Source organism: Mauremys reevesii, linkage group 2 (genome assembly GCF_016161935.1).
Source record: "Mauremys reevesii isolate NIE-2019 linkage group 2, ASM1616193v1, whole genome shotgun sequence".
Lineage (NCBI taxonomy): Eukaryota > Metazoa > Chordata > Testudines > Geoemydidae > Mauremys > Mauremys reevesii.
Window position 1 is genome coordinate 223,312,834 of NC_052624.1, and position 19,633 is coordinate 223,332,466.

The window sequence follows — 19,633 nt, forward strand, 5'->3', positions numbered from 1 at the left end:
TGAAGATGCGTTACTGAGCACAGCAGGCTAGTTGAAGTAGGATGAGACTGACAGAAGGATGGCAAAGTCCAGACATAGCGGAATGTATCAAAGACAGCACAAGCAAGAATGGGGTACTATATAAGTTTTTTGTGTAAATGTATACAGAAAATAGTGGGCATGCAGGGATGAACTATGAACTACCTCAATTGGTCTCCAGCGCCCTTTAACCTTGAATGTTAAATAAAAAAGAGCCCTGCAGTCTTGAATCACTTGATAAACTATTTCTTGCATCTAGAGCACCTGTTAAATATGCAAACAGAGATTGCAGTGGCAAAGGCTTGTGTTGTTATTTTACTCAACACAAACTGAATTATAGATGTATCCACCCACAGAGAGACTTGAACCACTGAAACTAGACATTTTTTTCCCCATAATAGTTGAGTAAAACTATTATACTTTGGGGCTTCTGACCTTTTCAAAACCCCAAAAACCTGGCCACATCCAGGATCGGGCCTGATTCTGCACTACTGAAGTCTATGGTCGTGAGAGTAGAATCAGAGCCCTACAGAGAATAACTTCCCATTTTCACTGTCAGTGTAATTTTAGTGAACATCCATTTCTGTCCTCTTTCCTCTGGACCCTTTCTTAAGTGGGACATTGTGAAAGAAAAGGTAAAAAAAAAAAAAGAAAAATTAAAAATCAAAGATAGAGGTGATGGGAAGTACACACAAGTAACTATGCAAAAAACACAGCTACCTCTATTAGCTTCCACAGCAGAATAGTGGCTCCTTAGACCTTACAGAATGAACTCTGCACAAATTGGACAAAATTATACCCTGGCATGACTTCAATGGAAGCCATGTGCATGGACCCATGGACAGAATTTGGCCCACTGTGTTATTTATGGAGAAAGCAGGGGATATACAGATCCTGAGGAAACGCTTAGGAATACTTCTCAAACTGCTTCTAGTTTATGCATAAGAGAAACACGGAAATAAAGTGGACTAAAACAAAACAGTACATAAGCAAAACTCAACCATTTCCCAAAAGAGCCTTATTATACCACTGAGAGGCTTTAGAGTCAAATCAGAGGTAACCATAGCTAGGTAAGCGGAGGGTCCTGCCTACATATTCTCAGCCACCTGTACAAAAGACGAGAGAAAAGAAGATTATGGAATTCCTTTCATTCTGATTTTAAGAAACTGAATACGGGCTTGATCATACAAGGTACTGATCATGCCCGATGCAGCCAGGCACTTAAGCACATACATAACTTTAAGCATGAAAATAACCCTGTTGAAGTGAAAGGGGTTACTCATGTAACATACTCAGGTATGTGCTTTAATGTTAGGATCAGGCCAAAGTGCTCAGAGTTTTGTCAGCTCACACCCTAATTCCATAAATATGTGCAAGCCTTGCAGGCTAGAAAATACCTTAAATTTCTGGTAATCAAATTATTTAGAACACTTGAGTTCATATTTATGTGCAGTGTAATTTTCAAGGGGCTAGATACCACAAATAATTGGTAATTGATCCTTTCTAGATGGCTGGTTCAAATCTGGCCAGGCTGGTTATAACCAAATTTAATCACTATCACACAGTTGCTCCAGAATAAGATGTCCACATGGCGAGTTATTCTAGAATAGTTATTTTGATAAATTTCCAAGTGTAGACAAGCCTTCAGTCAAACTGCTGGTGGGGTCCCCATCAAAATATAGCACTACAACAAATGACTCCCATTTGCAGTCTCAGCAAGGATATCAAGAACTAACTGGCATGGAGACATGACTCATCTCCTCACTAGGAGGGCGTAGGGGTGAGAATCAGGGCCAGCTTCAGGGTTTTTGCGGCCCCAAGCAGTGGAAAAAAAAAAGGAAGCCTGCTCCACCGCGCCGCTTTCTTCTTCAGCAGCAATTCGGCGGCAGGTCCTTCCCTCCGAGAGGGACTGAGGGACTCGCCACCGAATTGCCGCCGAAGAGCCCGACGTGCCGCTCCTTCCCCTTGGCCGCCCCAAGCACCTGCTTGCTGAGCTGGTGCCTGGAGCCAGCCCTGGTGAAAATTGAGGCACACAGCTAGGGCAGTGTAGATTCGTTTGGATTGCTGCTGTGCCTATTCTGTGTTATAAAAAAAGGATCATGCAAAAGTAAAGCTGGTTGGGAATTTTCAAATTTTTCATTAAAAGCAGAGGGAAATGGTGACAGTAAAATATTTGCAGATTTTCATCTATTTGTTTGTTCTTAATAATATTTCAACAGTTCTACACTTGCACTGAAATCACTTGTACTGCTACTTTTTGAAACAAATAGTTAAGGGTGTTCTATATGCCTTCTAAGCTGAAATTTGACCTTCAACATGGTAGGTCATGTTATGAGTTAAATATCCCATGCCATCTTTTATTTATAATTTGTGATGATGTATAATTTGTTACACCTATCGTTCATTAAGAAGACTGTGACAATACTGTACTTATTTATTAGATGTGTTGTTTTCTCTTTTTTTAAAAGACCCCTGCATACAAGTATTTTTCTATTTCCCCTTAGTTACAGAGGCAAAGAGTCAAACATCAAGCTATAGTTTTACCTGTCATCCTTTTCCCAGAATGCTTTAAAGATGACAGCTATTCATCTCCTCCTCTTTTCCATCCCCAATAAGGGGAGCCTCTCTCACTGCAGCTTATCGTTTTTCCAGGTCAGAACACTCTGGACCTATAATAACTGTACATTTCTCACAGTGAATCAGCTAGAAGAAGTTGCTCAAACCTGGTGTTATCAGCACCTTAGCTACTATCTTCCCAAGGGGCCAACCATGTGACAACGAAACATACATATTAGCACTGGAAGGAACCTCCTGAGTAATCGACTCTGTCCACAGCATCGTCACAGAATAATTTTCACACTCCCTAAGGCACTCTCACTTTCACTGGGCTGGGGCAGAGGGTTGGGGTGAGGGAGATGGTGAGGGCTCTAACTGGAGTGCAGCCAGAAATGAGGGGTTCAGGGTACAGAAGGGGGCTGTGGGTTGAGGAAGAGGAATGGGGTGCAGGAGGAGATACGGGCTCTGGGTTGGGGGTGCGGGCTCTGGGGTGGTGCTGGGGATGAGGGGTTTGAGATGCAGGAGGAGGCTGCAGGCTGGGGGGTGGGGCTGAGGGATTCAGAGTGTGGAAGGGGGCTGTGGGTTGAGGCAGGGGATTGGGGTGTGGGAGAGGGTATGGGCTCTGGGCTGGGGATGCACGCTCTGGGGTGAGATGGGGGATGAGAGGTTCATGGTGTGGGAAGGAGCTCTGGGCTGGGGCAGGAGGTTGGGATATGGGGGGGTGAAGGCTCCAGCTGGGTATGCAGGCTCTGGGGCGAGCCCAGGGATGAGGGGTTTGGGGTACAGGAGGGGGCTCCAGGTTCAGGGGGGCTCAGTGCTGGGGCAGAGGCTTGGGGTTGGGGCGCAGGCTTACCGCGGGCGGCTCCTGGTCAGCAGCGCAGTGGGGCTAAGGCAGGCTCCCTGCCTGTCCTGGCTCTGCGCTGCACCCCAGAAGCAGCTGGCAGGTCCAGCTCCTAAGCAGGGAGGCCAGGAGGCTCCATGTGCTGCTCTCACCCCCAGGCACCGCCCCCCCTGCTCCCATTGGCCGCAGTTCCTGGCCAATGGGAGTGCGGAGTCAGTGCTCGGGGCAGGAGCAGCGCATTGAGCCCCATAACCCCCCCTCTCCCCCGCCTAGGAGCCGGATCTGCCAGCCGTTTCCGGGGCTCGGCGCAGAGCCAGGACTAGTGGGGACTAGCCTGCCCTAGACCTGCAGCATTGCCAACCGGACTTCTAACAGCCCAGTCGGTGGTGCTGACCAGAGCCGCCAGGGTCCCTTTTTGACCGGGCATTCTGGTCGAAAACTGGATACCTGGCAACCCTATCCATAGTGGTCTCCCTGCTAGCAGTCTGAGGTAATGCAAGGGCATAATCAGTGAATCTATAACCAAGTGGATCCATGGGCTTTACCCTGCATATATGAACTGCATAGTGGGCCATAGATAATTCTACTGATTTGAAACTGTAGTAACAGCCATACACAGGCTATGCAGATGCTCTATATCCATCCCCTGGACATAGAGGATTCTGCTCCTAAGCCCTCCACCCCTTACTCCTTGTTGCACACTTTGTGCAGGTATGGTGTCGAATCCTTGGAATCAGGTGCTGATGGTCTTAGGGGGCCCAATACAATAGTGAGTCAGTGGAAATGCAGGAGTGTATCTTGACAGGAACATACACAACAAAGCAACTACATTAATTGCATTAAAATGACAATACAATGCAACTTATTAATCTTACTGTGTTAATTTTATAACAATTTTAAAGAGCTAATACAAGTTTAAAATTTAATACAATGTGATTAAATGTAAACTACTTTGATAAAGCTGTTCTTATAACGTTTTTATGATGTAAAATGGTTTCTTATTAGCTGTGGATACTGCATTTTCCCCACAGTATAAAAATATCTCCTTCTGTTTTACCCTATCACATCACCATTTTTGTTTTAGTTCAGTGATCACAGAACTTAGCCAGATACTTTATCCATTTTATTAATCAATTAAAGTGCTTTATAATACTAATGTCACAGAAATTATGCCTTATCCTTTTGTGCCCCATATTATATTCTCTCACCTCTCTGTACAAACTACTGTATTATTAACATACCTTGCTCTTGATCTAATATTCTGCTAAGAAAATTACCATCATCTTCTATAACTAAGAACATTAAGCAAGTGCACATTAAAGTTGAAATAACTGGACTGAATAATTTTTAAAATGCTCTGTGTGTTGCTGTGGAAGACTGAAATTATACAAACATTTTTTAAGCTATGGGGCCCAATTCTCCTCTGTTGCAGCCCCACTCATGGGTCTGCATAAACACAGCTAATGTACAATGTTTATAGTTAATTATTCTTAAAGAGCCAAATTCTACTCGAAATTACAGTGGAATGAATCTGGAATAACACCACTTAAATTAATTTAATCCTCTATTTCTATGGTCAATTGAAAAGAGGGAGTAGAGGAAGGTGGGGGGAAATGTTCTTCTCTAATTTGCAGACTTCCAATCCCAAGGCAGGCAACAAGGTAATGTAGGTGTAAATAAAAACAACATTTGATCCTCTATATTTTTTCTTTAAAAAGCAAGCATAAAATTTGTTGAATTCAATGGTAAACATGCATGTGGAAGTATGCAGAAAAAATATGCCCATGATTAGAATCAAGTTTAGAATGAAACATCTCTTTACACAAATGGTGCCTGATTTACTGTTGCGTTACTCTAGATCAGTGGTCACCAACCTGTAGAGCATGATCGACTGGCCGATCCTGGAGCCTCTGCCAGTCAATCGCGATCTCTGACCGCTTAAAGTCCCACAGCGCAGTGGGGCTAAGACAGGCTCCCTACCTGCCCCAGCCCCACTCTGCTCCCAGAAGTGGCCAACATGTCCCTGTGGCCCCCATGCGCTGCTCCTGCCTGCAGGTACCACCCCCATAGCTCCCATTGGCTGAGAATGGGGAACTGCAGTCAATGCAGAGGCAGTGCTTGCAGGCAGGAGCAGCGTGAGGAGCCACATGCCCCCCCAGCGGGCCACAGAGGTGTGTTGGCTGCTTCTGGGAGTAGCGTGCTGCCAGGGCAGGCAGGGAGCCTGCCTTAGCCCTGCTGCACCGCTGACTTGGAGCTGCCCAGGGTAAGTGCTGCCTGGCAGGAGTCTGCACCCCGAACCGCCTCCCGTACCCCAATCCCCTGCTCCAGCCCTGACCACCCTCCTGGAGACAGCACTCCATACTCTCTCTGCACCGCAGCACTCTGCCCCAGCCTGGAGCCCCCTCCTGCTCCCAAACTCCCTCCCGAAGCCCACACCCCTCACCTCCTCCTGCACTCCAACCCCCTGCCCCAGGCTCATCCCGGAGACCCCAGCCCAGAGCCCACACCCCCTCGCGAACCCCAACCTCCTGCCCCAGCCCAGTGAAAGTGAGTGAGGGTGGGGGAGAGCGAGTGATAGAGAGAGGAGGGGATGGAGTGGGCAGGTCGGGGCCTCAGGGAAGGGGCGAGGCCTCAGGGAAGGGGCAGGGTAGATCCTGCATTGCACTTAAATTCAAAAGTGATCTTGTGTGTAAAAAGGTTGGAGACCGCTGCTCTAGATTTTGGTGTAATTCTGCTGATTTCAAGCATAAGTAGGAGATTAAATTCTACTTAGTTGAAATTAAACTCTACTTAGTTTCACTTACTAGCAGTTTAGTTTCTTCTGATTTTAAGGAACGCTGTTAAAGGTGATCATGTTTGTTTGGTGATATTCTTCTAACAGAAGTGTTAAAAGGCTCCAGGAATTTGAAAGGGCTAAATTCTTAATAGAGGAATTCATAAAGATCTAGTCGTGCAGCAGCACTGTTTCTCCCTGAGCTCTACAAAAAGCAACTACATTTCTTGCAATTCTCTTTCCTTTTGTGTAAGCACCTGCAGGTTAAAGTTAAAAAATAATTGCAGAAGACAAAAAAATGTATGTCAATAGATACATGTTCTGATAGGAAATTAATTTTGTGTTTAAATCAATGGTTTGAAATTTTAACTATTGCTTTGGTATGAATAAAGTGATTCATTTTCCAACGGTTTTATTTTTCCAGCTTATTAGTGATATGCAACTTAAGTGTTTTACATGTCTAATAGTAATTCAGTGTTTGCAGTTCAGAACAGCTTTTAGATGTGTGGGCTCTTAGGCTATTTCTACACTACCACGGTAAGTCGACCTAAGTTACGCAACTCCAACTACGCGAATAACATAGCTTGAGTTGGCATAGTTTAGGTCGACTTACTGCGGTGTTTACACCAAGCTGGGTCAAGGGGAGACACTCTGCCTTCGACTTACCTTACTCCTCTCGTTCCCGGTGGAACACCGGGTTGACCAGAGAGTGCTCTGCTGTCGATTTAGTGGGTCTTCACTAGACCCGCTAAATCGACCCCTGGTACATCAATCACCGGAGTGTCGATCCCGCGGTAATGTAGACAAAGCCTTAGGAACACAGGGCTGGAAGGAACTCCAGTGTTCTAACTATTGTTCTGTCACAGGCAATCTTGTCATACAATCCCTCATAAATTTATCAAGCTCGATCTTAAAACTAGTCAGGTTGTTTGCCCCCACAACAGTCACCACATTGACTGAAAGCTGAATAAGTATTTTATACATTACAGTGCATTGCGGGAGAGCTTTGTTAACACAGAGCAATGTGAATTATGTAACTGATTTTATTTCTTTTTGTTAAACACAGCACATTGGAAATGTATAACCAGGTCCTTTCAGGAATACAAAGTAAAAGCAATGTCATGTAATATGCTACAACAGGTAATTCAGTGTTTTAGACAGGATTAGCCAATAGATTTATCAAGCAGCCTCTAAGGAAAGCAGAGTTCAAGTCTGGGCTCATCAATAATACATAAATAAACTAAACAATTAGGTACAAAGTGGCTATCTTGTCAGACAACTTATTAACCGATAAATGATACACTCAGTGCAGTGAGTGTAAAAAGGAGAGATATGTAAAGATAGAGAAGGAAGACTGGAAAAGGAGGAAGAAAGCTGTTGCACTTTCTAGTGCATTTGTGGAATTAGCATTCCTCTAACTCATCCTGCTATGTAGGGTTTGGAAACTGTGGATTATGTTTGATATATTATATGTACTGCAATATCTAGGCACGAATGGGGTACACATTCCACGATATGGCAACAGCTTTTACTTGGATTTACTTCACTTCTGTCAGTTTAAGATTGGATATAAGTTTGTATATGTTACTTTGTTTTCTAACCAGAAATATGAAAAATAAAAATATACTCAATTTTTCCACCAGATGCCTAATATTAGAGCATCGGTTTCAAACACCTGACAGGCAAAGTTTATACAGCAAACTACAGCTGCATCTGAGTTATAATGTCACTGCTGGGCATTGCTGTAATTCAATACGCACAATGGGAGACGTCTCTTTCTAGAAAAAAGTCTGGATATAAATATAAAGAAACTTACACTCAAGTTTACTCTTTAGTTAAACAGTCTTCAAAAGAAAATGTAGGTTAGTAAACGTGTAAATGGAGCGACTCATTCATTCTTTACCAAATAACTACATATTCTGTAGGCAGATTTTAATTTCCTTTGTTGCACTGGATTGCAATGTCCAGGGGGGAAAGGAGATGGTTGAACACTGACAAATGGAAGATTTTTTATGATTCGCTTGGGTTTCTGAGAACAAGTTAGCCAAAAAAACCCTTCACGTCTTTGTAACTTCCAGAACTCAGAACCCCTAAACACTAGGGTTTCAGCATTTAATATAATATATTTATTATAATATAATATATTTAACATAATATATTTATACACCACCTTTCATGAAAAAGTATACCAAAATACTTTACGAACACTGGCTCAAATTCAGCTGAGTACATGCAACTCCCAATGACTCCTACAGTTATTGTGTGTGGACGAAGAGCAGACTTCAGCCCTTACACTGAAATACAAACTTTACAGATGGATAAAGAAATCCATCACTGAAATGCAGCCACTTCCAGCATGAAAAATAGAGACTATTCGATAACGCATTCCACAGCAACTTAAGACAGGAAGTGATGAATATTTTATCAAACTGGATGTGTAATTTGGATGGTAGATAGGGATTAACCTCCTACTCTTGCAAATATTGCCTTAATCACAAATGGTGATCAAGATATTGATTTCATTAAGATCATAACCTCACTGGATTGGGATTTTCAAAAGCATTCAATTTTGCCTTAACTCTGGTCTCACTGAAGTCAGTAGTAAAACTCCCATTGATTTCAATGGGAGGAGAGTTAGGACAACACTGAGTACCCTTGAAGATCCACTCTTACGTCCCTGGCCACACACTGGAGAATTGGTTTAGTATTGACTCAGAGAGAAGAGGTCTACCTATTGTATCACTAATACAGTTTCCTGTAACATCTATGATATGTATGCTTTGGAGGTCTTCTGACTCAGCCAACCCTGGCAGGGCACAGCTGATGCAATCACAGCACATAGTGGTGTGGTGATAGACCACACTGAAAATTCAGAAATAAAAAAAACAACACAGTGGGATCAACTGCGTAAATTTTGTCCTTTGTTTTGGCAACAGAGCAATTTTGACCCCCAAACTCCTCAATGCCTACTGGCAAGAGGGGTTACAAGAATATTCTGATCCAGGCATGTACATTCTATCTCACCAAAGAATATCATGAAGAGTTAAATAAAAGCCAGAGTCACATTGGTCATTTATATAATTGTGAAATGTACATACAGATACTATGTAAGGAGTTATGTATGTATACTGAAAGTATGTTCTAAAGTCTATATCAAGGCAAAGTTGACAAACAGGTTTTCTGTCAGACAAAAGAAGTTTATTCACCTGTCTCTCTGTTGGTCTGTAAATTAAGCACAATGGCTACACATCTACATATGAAGTCAACAGGCAGATGTGAAATCAACAGGGCAGCTGCACACAAGGGGCTATCTTTACTCAGAGCACAGACAGTGAACTTTAGGAATAAAAGTAGAAAGCAAAAAAAAAAATCCAATCCCTAGGAAGTAATCTGGCAGTGCGATTACATTCATCAAAATGGGATCACAACCAGCCTTGGCTGAAATGCTGCAAAGGGCATTTGGGTTGACAAACTTCTTTAGACAGGAGGTTAGCTTGTTAAGTTTAGTTTCTAGAAAGTGTTTTATGATTTTGTTTTATATGTAACCCTTGTGTTTCCATTATCTTTACTCTCTACCTCTTAAGTCTTAAATCTTTGATAAACATATTGTTCTTTTCACTATAAATATATCTCAGTGCTGCTCAGCTTTAAGCAAGAAGCTGATCCTGAGCTGCATCATGCAAGTTGGTGTGTATGCTGTTCCCTTGGGGACAGCAGACCTGGTATTTTTGTGAGTGTTCAGTGAAGAAGGGGCTGGACACTACAGAGGAATGCTTCAAAGGGGTTGAGGATTGAGTATATGTAATTTTAACCTGCAAGGCAAAGTAAGGGCTGGCATAGCCAAAAGGAAAGTGCTTTGGTGGCTCAGAGGCTGGTGGTGTCAGGGACCAGACACCCAGTTAAGCATAAGCAAGTCTCTTTCAGAGTAGAGGCTGGGGAAAGGAGTAACAAGGGAACTCACAGTCCTGTGTACCCTGAGTACCAACACAGCAATTGGCTGAGATGTAAGCTGAATGGGAGATATGCAAAGGTGGGGTGAAGCTAACCTTTGCACTCCACCAGTGATGTGCTTGCTCTGTCCCTCAGGGAGCTGAAATGGCAGTTGGGGATCAGCAGGGCATGGGGAAGCTCCAGCAGTGACCCTTTCCTCTGGCAATACCCCTAGATCAGTAGTACAGATTAGGATATGGTATAGTGCCTGCCGTGCCTGCTCTGTACCACTGGAGAATTCCCCCTGCATTGGAAAGACCCCACATGGCCTGTTATGCCAGCTCTGTAGCTAGATTCTGCTGGCAGTACAGCACAAAATGGCTGCTCCCACCCAAGATTCCGTACTCCTGCTGTAGGAAAGAAGCAGTTTAGCACAATGTCTAATAAACAGAATAGATTTTAGAATTGCTACATGCTATTTTGTATCATATTTATGAGTTTTTGTAGAAACATGACATTACTTGATGTATTTTGTATAAAACTTGGCTGAAAATACATTTCACAGAGTGAGGCATTGAGTGATAAAAATGCAATTAAAGGATACTTTGGCAAGTTTAAGCTGTGCTCTTGAATTTCTGTATATATAATTTTTGGACATTTTCACTTGATAGCCTGTGTGTGTGGACATACACACTGTCAAATAAAGGTAGCCCAAAAACTACACCTATAACTTCTGTCCTTTAAACATGAATGTAGGAAGTAATACTGTACACTTTAAAATTATGAAACTCAAAGTATTTTTGTTCAGTGAAGCTAAAGGAAATTGCTTACTCTGGAACCAAGAATGCAATGAAAAGAAAATTAAGCACTGGTCCTGAAGCTCAAAAACAGAGTAAATCGCTTATTTCCTCAAGCAGAAAGGGAGTCTAATTTTCCAGAATAAATTCACAGTAATATTAAAAAAACAAGAAGTATAAAAGTACAACCACAAAACCAAAAACTAAAACGAGAGGGACACATTAAAAGAAAATAAACAACAAGCTCTGGAAAATTCAAGTGTTAAACAACATTCTACATTGGTAAGTATAAAAGAGCCTGGCAAATTATCTCATTATTCAGAACTTTTGTTTGATCTCCAACTGCTTTTGACTCTGAAAATTCACTCCATCCAGAGCATTATTTTAATGGATCCAATTGGCCTACTGCAAGGAAATACTTTTCAATGCTGCTTTAATAATGTCCATGTAAAACATGAATTAAAATTAACCTTTCTTTTGGTTGCTGTAAATAAATGTGCAGTGCGTACACAAAAAGAAAAATAATAAAATATAAGGTATAAGGTATCTCTTGAATATCTGTGTATGTGAAAAGATTTTACAAAGACTTAATCCTTGAAAAGCTTCACTGAACCACTTCGCATGCTACAAACATTTTTAAAAGTGTTTCTTGGAGCCTTAAGGAGGGTTAATGCACTCTCAGACTATAATCAATGAAAACAGCATGATTTACAGAATCTATGCTCTTTGTCAAATTTAACCAGTGTATCACTGCACAGGATCTCTTTGCTGGCAGGAGCTTACTGCATGATGGAGATGCTGGAGTCCTTGTTACTCTAGTTGTACCTGGCAGGCTTTGCTGTATCTATACAATGATAAAATGAAAACTCTCAGGACAACCTCAGGCTATCTGTCTCTGCTGCTCAAACTACTGGATGTAGCTTTTTGTTGCTTATATAAAAAACAGCTGTTTTCAGAAATTAAATGAAACTAAGGCGAAGTGTGACAAGCAACTGTTACAACAAAATTATGTTATCAAAAGGCTAGCAGTCTGAAAAATAAAAATATTCCAAACTCTTAGATATTTAACAGTTAAATGAAAATTTGCAGCTGATCCACCAGTCTTGCCTTCTCTCATACTGTGTCTGTGAGTGCACTACCATAATATGCCCAGTCATATCTATTTAGTAGTAGATAATCTTCAATTTCAAAATGTGCATTTATAAAACAGAATATTTCATCAAGGTCATACACTGTCACTCTCTGTTCACAGGAAGAATTAATACATTGTCTCTAAAGGCTACATTTTCAAGTGATCTTTTGGAAATATAAATATTGCATGCACAAACTGGCATTTGCATATGCAAGCCAGGTGTGCATGCACAAATTTGGGGGCTGTCTTGAAGTCAGTTTATTCTTAACATTGTTACACGTATGTACCAATTTACATTTTGAAGGATCTCAAAAGGACATTACAAACTATGAGGTCTCCTCTTCCATGTTAGGGTTTCAAACTTTCCATGCACCACACATGCCATACACCACCTTGAGCCACATGAGCAGGTTGGCCCCGGAGGCGGTGGTGGCAGCTGCTGCTGTGCTACCGCCTTCCTTCTGCTTAGGGTTGCCACCTTTTCCACAGATCAAAAAGAACGAACCAGACATCAGGGCTTGTCAAATGGCATCTGGACACACAAGCCGAAACCCGGAGTGTCTGGGTGAAAACTGGACGGGTGGCAACCCTATTCCGTGTGTAAAGAGGTAGATATTGCACAAGTTGTTCAGTATTCAGGAATGGAGAGAAGTGTGCTGAAATCTGCAGAAGCCGATCAGTGGGCCTATGGATCAACAGTTCAGGGAACATGATTGGGAGGGAGAGAATGAGGACAGGAAAATGTCTGGTCTTCCTGACACCATACTTATAATGAGCAGAATTTACCATGTAACATACTATTGATGTGAAAACCTCCTTCCTTTGAGCAACCCAGGGAGGGGCCTGGACAGAACTCCTCTTTTTGCTTGTCCTCTGCCCTGGGCAAATCAAGGTGGAGCCTGGGCAGTTCAATGCACTTCCCAAGTGTGTGCAATGTTCACTTAGCCTACTGTTCACTTCAGGACAAAATGGAAACTTCTATGACAAAAATTTCCCTGAATAATGATTCTGCAAGACTTAAAAGTATCTGTAACAGGGCTCCTTCTTAACAAAGATGTACTTGGAAGTCTAAAATGTTGTACATTAAAGCAAGGCACCTTTTACAAAAAGGTGGGCATTCTAAGACTAAGTACAATGGAAGTCAGAACACAATTATCTAATACCAGAGCAATGTCATAATTTAGAAGCTAGTAGTGAGGAAGCACTGTAAACATGTTTAAATATTCTGCAGTTTATATCCTAACACTTAAACTGCTGTGCAAATCTACAGGGGGTGACAAAACTGACAATAGCTCCCCCCGTTTCCCCCTTCTTATATGGTTTTGTGTGTTCTGCAGTGGTAAATTATCTCCTACTTGACTCCCGTCCTCTTGCTAATATTGAGATAGGAGAGCAAGTCAAATACTACGTACATGTTCACAAGTAGATATTTTAAACCAGAAAAAGCCAAATAAGGCTTTAGAAGTAAAAATAAGTGTGATTATTTCAAAATAAAATAAAACAAATGCATATCTCCTTTATGTTATGTATATCAAAACAGAGATTTGCTCCTACATAATCTGGTCATTCTGGAAGAAAAAAATAAAGAGAGGTACATGTTAGGACCTTTCACCCTAGTGGCTGAAGTATTTGTTATACTATTTATACTTGTACCATTTCACAAGCTTGTGGGTTTCTGCTAGGGGCTGGGATTTGTTTTAATTGGTTTATCCAAGTTGCTACATTTAGTATATTTGGCATTCACTCCTTTACTGGCCTTGCTCACTCCTTCCTCAGTGAGGGACATATTGTACCTTGTATCTGTGTTCAGAAAACGTTGCGTCCAACACCAGTTGGGGGCCAAACCCAAATTCCACTGTAGTTAACAAGAACAAATTTGACTCTAAAGTCACAATATGGTCGTAAATATGAAAATTAGTTTCTAGCCCAGCATGTGATTTGACCAATATTCCCCATACACACACTTTTGCTCTGGAGAACATGGGGGAAAATGGTATTCCACCTTCAAATGTTTTTAATAGAAAAGACTATGGTTATCATTATACTTTAAAAGGCTCACCGCTGCAAAAAAAATGACTAATCAAAATTCACATTGGACCACACAGCAGCTTTCATAAGCTGTATTTATCGTTTAAGTCTCCCTTACATAACTACATGGAAAATGAAATATATATTTAATCATGTAAAACATTTTTCACATTGTATTACTTTCACTGACCATTTCAAAACTGCACCAATACAAGTTGATATATTCTTTTGGGAAATATATTTTGTTTTATCTGAAAAATGTAGCCCTCTCAGCAAAAAGAATAAAAAAAAATAGTATCATATCCATTTCCTACACACAAAAGTTAACATATGGTATAATGCTACCATATGCTTGATTTTGTAACAGTAGACTTCTATTAGTAATGTTAGCAATTATTACTGCAGTAGTATAGTCCCTTGAAACAATACCTCATTAACCTTGAATATCTTTTAAACCCCCAAAGAAAAAATTACCCAAAACAGTCCATATTTCCAACGTATGATGTAAACACAGTCTACTTAATATAAATGTAACAATGTAAAACAGCCATTATGATATACAATAACACAATGCAAGTATGTTATATCTCACAATGTATGTACCTAAAATCTAAAACCAAAATGATAGAATAATTCACTTTTTGCTGAGTTGATCAGGCTTCTTTTTACTAAGTCACAATACTATTAGAGCTGAGTTGTGATGGATTTCATGGTCTGAGAGGACTGTGAATTTCTGTGATGCAGGAAAAGGAGCCTAAGTTCTGGTAAGAAAGGGAAGCATGTAGGAAATATTTTTTATCTTCTCTTTGAGGGAATGTATGAAATCCTTTGATCTGTAGAGACAAGGTGGGTGAGGTAATAATATCTTCTACTGTACCAACTTCTGTTGGTGAAAGAGACAAGCTTGTGAACTTCCACAGACCTCTTCTTCAGTTTGATCTGGTCAGTTTTGATTGGATTGTTGCTGTGAATTTAGAGGGATGAGCTCTAACATATTTTTAAATGCTCTACAGTAAATATAAGTCCACTTTTGCTTCAAGAATGTATTAGGAAATGCCATATATTTTAAAGAAAATCAGTCTCTAAAGTATTAAATTATCTACTATAAGTACATGTGAACTGTTTAGCTGCACTGCACCGTAGCTGGTTCTGTTTGCTTTTTAAAGTGTATTTAAATTCCTTTTTAAATTTGAGATAAATATAATTGCTTAGTGAATACAACTGTGAGTCGGGATTCCTGGGTTCTATTTTCTATGTGTAGACTTGGGAAAAATACCTGTCTATGCCAATGTTAGCACAACTGCACAATGGTATAATATTAACACCCTTACTCATAGAGTTGTTTTGAAGTTTAATTAATTAATTGTTTGTAAAGCACTTTGAGATTATTGGGTGAAAAGGAACTAAATAAATGCAGTGCTATTCTTTTTTTTAATTGGTAGTGTAAAAAGGAGTATACTTTTCTACTTAATTCATTCGTATGAACACCTTTAAACAGTTATGCTGAAGTGTTCCAGTTCATTCCAGTCCAGGTGAGAATGAAAGATTTCACCAACCACACCACGATACGAAGGGGCTGGAATGTGTTATTTAGGAGACAAAACAGAAAATAGATGACAAAGTACAACAGACAGAAAAGGGAAAGCAAGATCACCAAGAGGAATGCTAATTCTGACAAAGGATCATACTCTGTCCTCAGTTAGACCTATTTCATCCCACTGACTATGGGTAAATAAGCAACTGATCTCTCAGAAACAGTGCAATGATTCCACCCAAAAGTGACCTCTCACTGTCTGCGTTTGGGTTCACACCACCTCACAATCAAAAATACTGAAGGCAGCTGACAATTCTAAAAAGAATAATCACGGACGTTTTATTTCCAAGAAAAGATCCTTGGCCACCGTAAGCAGTGCATTGTTTTATAGAAGGCTAAGGTCAAATCCAAACTAACTGTTGGCAAAGGTGACTGGGGACTCTAGATATTTATCAAGATACTATCTTCTTGATAATCTTCTCCTAAAAAAGAAGATTTGAGACAGGGAAATAATTGAAGAGACTGGCTATGTCATAAATTTATCTTGAACAAAGGCTTAACAATCACTACGTAAAAGCAACAGCAATCTTGCCCTTTCACAATCAAATCCAAAAATGGCCCCAATATCTCTCTGCTTGACTTCACTTGCCAAGGGGACAGTGACCTACCTTGCAGATATCTCATAGCTAGGGCCCTACCAAATTCATGGCCATGAAAAATGTGTCACAGACCGTGAAATCTGTCCGTCCCCCATCCCTGGTGAAATCTGGTCTTTTGTGTGCTTTTACCCTATACTATACAGATTTTATGGGTGAAACCAGCATTTCTCAAATTGGGGGCCCTGACCCAAAAGGGAGTTGCAGGGGGGTTACAAGGTTATTTTAGGGGGGTCGTGGTATTGCCACCTTTACTTCTGTGCTGCCTTCAGAGCTGGGTGGCCAGAGAGTGGCAGCTGCTGACTGCAGGCCAAACTCTGCAGGCAGCAGCGCAGAAGTATGGGTGGCAATACCATACCATGCGGCTGGAGGCAGCTGTGCCTTCAGTGCCGGGCTCCCAGCTCTGAAGGCAGTGCTGCCGTCAGCAGTAGCGCAGAAGTAAGGGTAGCAATACTGCAACCCCCCCCCTACAATAACCTTGCAACCGCCCACAACTCCTTTTTGGGATAGGACCCCTCCAATTACAATACTGTGAAATTTCAGATTTAAATAGCTGAAATCATTAAATTTATTATTTTTAAAATCCTATGACCATGAAATTGACCAAAATGGACCGTGAATTTGGTAGACCCTAATCATAGCTCACAACTCTTCCAACAGCTCTAGCATCAATAATGAACAACACTAGCTGCAAGGTAAGCAAAGGCGGCTTCAAGTTTGTTTTCATCAGGCTCAGCTTGGTTACCAAGTTTGCGGATTAGGCAATATAGAACTGAGGGATTTTATATGCAAAAACAGGGGTTCTCAAACTGGGGGTCGGGACCCCTCAGGGGGTCACAAGGTTATTACATGCGGGTCATGAGCTGTCAACCTCCACCCCAAACCCTGCTTGCCTCCAGCATTTATAATGGTGTTAAATATATAAAAAAGTGTGTTTAAATTTATTAGGGGGTCGCACTCAGAGGCTTACTGTGTGAAAGGGGTCGCCAGTAAAAAAAGTTTGAGACCCACCGTGCAAAAATATTTGAAAATTTCTCTCAACAAGCAGGGCTCCACTCTTCTGCCAGATGTCACCTAGAACAGTTCACAGATCATGAATGTGTGGATGCTACAGTGGGGCAAACCCTCTCTTTGCATCTTGCATAGCCACTGCATAGTGGGAAAGATTCTCATTTACTTCAGTGTATCAGGGAATAGCAAGACTTGTAAGAAAAAAAATCAACTACTGGGCATGGAGAAAGGGCTGCACAAGAAGCGAAACTAAGTTGCTTGGAAGATGATAATATATAGTTAAGCACGGGCGAGTAGAAGTAAATTTCGTTCACTCAGAAATTATTTTGACAAATATACAGAAGAAAAACATTGTGAGATATCACTATTTACTCAAAAAAAGGAAACAAATCTAGATAGGTTTACTGTCCTAAAGAGTTCTATTTACAATCTTTGGGTTAAATTTACTGATTTCAAAATTGTCAAGTTTAGGCAGGACCATGTCTCTCAGCACCATTCAACCTTGTCAAACTCTTGTACAATTAACTGCACTCAGACTGTTTACAGATGTCACTAAGTAGGCAACTGACTATAAATCACAAATTCCTGAGCTCCTAAGAAGAGAACATATGAAGAGATGGTGTGTTGCATATACTTTTCATTTTTTGTTCTCACGTCAAATGTACTCAATTTACTAATCAAAACAATCTTTCTGCTATTTTGAGCCTGTAGCGTTAACCTAGTTGAGGAAAAGGAAGCTGTCTTTTGTCTGCCTGCATCATCACCAATGACAATCATTCCATATAAACTGAATTTGTTCAAAAGACAAAGAACAATTGTGCAAAATGAGATGAAACTACAAAATAGCAACAAAGTATAGCATTGTAAGGCTAGCACTCTTCTAGCCTTGCTTAGGTCTGGCACTGCAGTACGTGATATTAAATTCCACAGTGTGCCAATACTTTAGCACAAATGAGTCAGTTTAAAATTGAGCAGTAATCTTAAATCTGGATTTTCTTGCGGTTGTTGGTTCACCCTTGACCACCCGTGCCCAAGAGAGAGAACCAACAGCTAAAAGACTTTCTCATCGACTATTCCTCTCAAGCTGCACAGCAATGTGGGAGGCTGAGGAAAATATACTGCTTTGACTATCTGAGGGAGCCTCCAATCCCCTGGATAACTGGGACAGAAAGCCTCCACTCTTCTCCAGTGATGAGGGAGTGAGGGAGAGTAGGTCAGGTGCTCTAAACCTCGACTATTGTTCTCATCTTCAAAAATGCATTTGCTATTTAAGACCTGTCTTTCTGTCCATCACGAGTCTGTACTCAAATTTGCAGTAGCTTCCATGTAAGGGAGAAGAGAAGGTAGGTCCAGGGCAGGAAGCAATGAAGAGCTCTCCTCTTCCCAATGTTGTTCACAACTTTCAGGCTCATGGGGAGATTGGAGGGTTTTTGGTTTTGCACAGCAGGTCACGGTTTCTGTTGAACAAGTTGTTCTGTTGAGCGGTCTAGCATTGGGCCTTCTGGGGTTTTCATGATCCCAAAGCCACAGATATTTTCTGCTGCATAGAGCAGCACATTCTTATCCTCAGAAAGTGAAATCTGAGGGCCTGCTATAGGTTTCCTAACAATTTAATATGCCTCCTAATGGACTGCATTTCCCTAGCTATAATGCAACAACTGTACATGCATGAAGAAGTACAGTAATTTTACATCTTCTCTTCACAGCTAAATTTGCCAGGTACAGAGTATGATGCCTGAATTTTCCACAAATAGATGGAGAAATGGCTTCAGATAAACACTAAAAACTAGCTCAGTCTCGAAGTCCCAAATTCACAACTTCAATCTCCTAACATATCTTGGCCATTAAGATGACACTTATTCAGAAAAGCACACTGGAATAAAAGGACTCTACTCCACAATTGCTGCCTGTCTTTGCCTCCTCCAATGCTAACAAGGTATGTCAGCTTCAAAGGTGCAAGACATCTCTAATCCAATCTTTCTTGCCCTTTCCTCCCCAAAACGGTAAATTGCACTCGTCAGCAAGGAAATCTCCATTGGCAGCAAGAGTGACACCTGGAAAGTCACCATCATCACATCATCTGTTTGATGGGACTTGAAATGACAGCACGGAAAATGAGAGAGTCCAGGCATTAGGGCATAATGCCTAACTGTGAAGACTCCTTGTATTGACTTCTATTTAATTGTTTGGTGTTTACAGAAGCATTCATTTCCTTTTTATGTTTTCCTGTATTGATAACAAGGAAGATTGATATTATAGTCATATCATGTACTGTATGTTTTAGCACAGGTAAATTGCATGCCAATACTAAATTCAAGAAATGTTATTAAGGTTTACACTATAGTGGAATACCAAAA

General features: G+C 41.1%; 1 protein-coding gene across 6 annotated transcripts in view; it reads right to left on the minus strand.

Annotated features, from left to right (window-relative positions):
• Positions 1-19,633, minus strand: part of TOX (thymocyte selection associated high mobility group box) — a 275,138-nt gene that overhangs the window by 151,295 nt on the left and 104,210 nt on the right. Inside the window, exons 1-2 of one of the 6 annotated variants that reach the window (XM_039528072.1) lie at positions 6,855-6,977; positions 2,563-2,696 (exon numbers count right to left, since the gene is read on the minus strand). The exons of 2 other annotated variants lie outside the window; for them this stretch is intronic. The gene's annotated coding sequence lies outside the window, so the exon portion shown is untranslated. Of the gene's footprint in view, positions 1-2,562; positions 2,697-6,219; positions 6,271-6,854; positions 6,984-10,234; positions 10,265-19,633 lie in introns of those variants that run through there. 3 more of the 6 variants (XM_039528073.1, XM_039528074.1, XM_039528071.1) reach the window with 3 other exon arrangements.